Source organism: Gymnoscopelus microlampas (assembly GCF_963454915.1).
Source record: "Gymnoscopelus microlampas genome assembly, chromosome: 5".
In the NCBI taxonomy this organism is placed as follows: Eukaryota; Metazoa; Chordata; class Actinopteri; order Myctophiformes; family Myctophidae; genus Gymnoscopelus; species Gymnoscopelus microlampas.
Genome location: NC_139942.1, coordinates 28,727,754 through 28,729,919, shown reverse-complemented (window position 1 = coordinate 28,729,919; position 2,166 = coordinate 28,727,754).

Below are 2,166 nucleotides of genomic sequence, written 5' to 3'. Positions count from 1 at the left end.
TAGCCGATTTACAAGTTCACTTGTTAGCTTATAGATTATTATTTATTTATTTTAGATTATTTGAAATCTTTGGATTTTTCTTTTTTTACTTTCACCTTTAATGACATGCCCAGAATAGGGGCACCAGTTTGAGAGTGTTAAACTGGAATAGAAAAAAAGAAAGAAAGAACTGCCACGTCATTTTGGAAATGTTTGCTATGCTACATGTGTCCTATGTACAGTGAGAACTGAACTGGAAGCTAATGAGAACACTGAAAGAAAAAAAACATGGCCTTCCATAACAAGTGTTTTAAATCTTGTATTTACAAATATTCCTCTTCTCCTTTTAATGGCTAAATCTAGAGAAAAATAATTCTGCCGTATGGAGTGAGAGAATTTCCCATTTAGGCCAGTAAAAAAAGCACCATTCTCGTCACCTTCACTGGAATTACGTATATGCCTTGACCCCACATACTGTCACACTTTATATTTGAATACTATTTGAATCCAAATGTATACTTGAATACAAGAGTAAAACACATGTTAAGAGGGGAGATTGTGCAGTAACAGAGAATTGGTGTGACAGAGGCATGGCATGGATTCTGAAGATAGTCCTGAGACTGGCCTCATTTCACTTCACATTCATTAAACTCACAATTAGAATAAAAACTGAAAACAAAAAAGTTTGCTTATGACGAAACCTATATTCTCAATAAGTTAGATTGTGACTATCTTCTCATGCTAGAAGTGTCACAACGTCTATTTCCTCAGCAAAAGTGAAGTGAATTTAAACCAGTCCCAGGAAAACACAGCATTAACCAAGTGTTTATGGCTCTATTAATATCGTTGATCAGTTACTGCTTAACACTATTCTATTATTGCATGTTGTTTCAACCACAAAGGACTTTACATTGGAACATAAAAATAAACAAAATATGACAGACCCATTTACAGTAGCACAATTACCCAATCAGGCCATTTGGTTCAATTTCAACAACCAATCACTTCTTTGAGAAATGGCAAGACAGACTGCAGGAAACCCAGTAAACTGCCAAACTCTCTTAGGCAGTATGCAAGTAAACATAGAGAGGATAGAAGGGGTGCTATGCTGGATCATTAATCTTAATCTTGAATGTCAAGAAAAAAGTCTGAAAAACATATTTTAATTAATTTAGAAAATCTACCAAGTGCACCATTTTGACCTAATATTGCTGTTTCATTATGCACGCATGTCATTAGTTTTGTGTTTTATGTGTTCTGACTAACAATTTGGTAGGCAGTCATGTGTTCATACTATTTAATAATGACATATGTCGGCTACTGTATGCAGAATATTCTGTGGGCACTATTAAAAAGTGACTTTCACACATTTATCCCTTGCACTTTGTCCGCATACAATGAAAGAGTGAAAAACTCTTGATTCCAGCAAGGAAAGACAGGATGGGGAGGGGGAAAGTAAACAGCAGAGAGGAACCTACAATCAGGTCTATATGATGGCTATGATGTTTGGTCTAAAATCAAAGGGAGTCACAGTTTAGGACAAACGTTAAACTGGTCAACACCAGGTTCCTCCAAGATACCGTGGAAGCCAGCCAGCCAGCCAGTTTGTTAACCTGTCAAACAGGTCGTTGGTTTGAGTGGCAGGGGTCATCTGTGTGCTTTATAGAGACTGAGTCCATGGCAGCATCTACACAGGAATATTGAATTTTGCGACTGAACCCACATCATGATGTGCCTAAATGGGTGAATTCAGACAGAATCAGATATAAGCATTTGATCATTCATACTTCAGCATTAGTTTGGTCAAATGTGTCTCACCTCAGGCGGTGATTTGGGATCACCATCCCTCATCCCTCTTCAATGAAGCTTGGGTGCATTTGCACCAACATTTTAGCGTTGTTTATTTTGTACCACTTTCTGATTCCATAAAGTCACCAATTAAATGTTCACAGTGTTTTCATGCAACCTAAGCAAAGTTGTCAATGAGGTAGGCATGAACAGAGCAAATCAATTTCTACTGTTTTCTGTTCCTGTGTAAATGTAGCCAGTCATCTTTGTGTATTTATCTGTCTCCATAGTATTTGCATGGGCACAACAATATTCCATGATACATTCTCATGTTTAGTCGAAGTTGTAAACAGATATGGTTGCATGGTATTTTCCAGGCAGTACAAGAAGACAGATTAG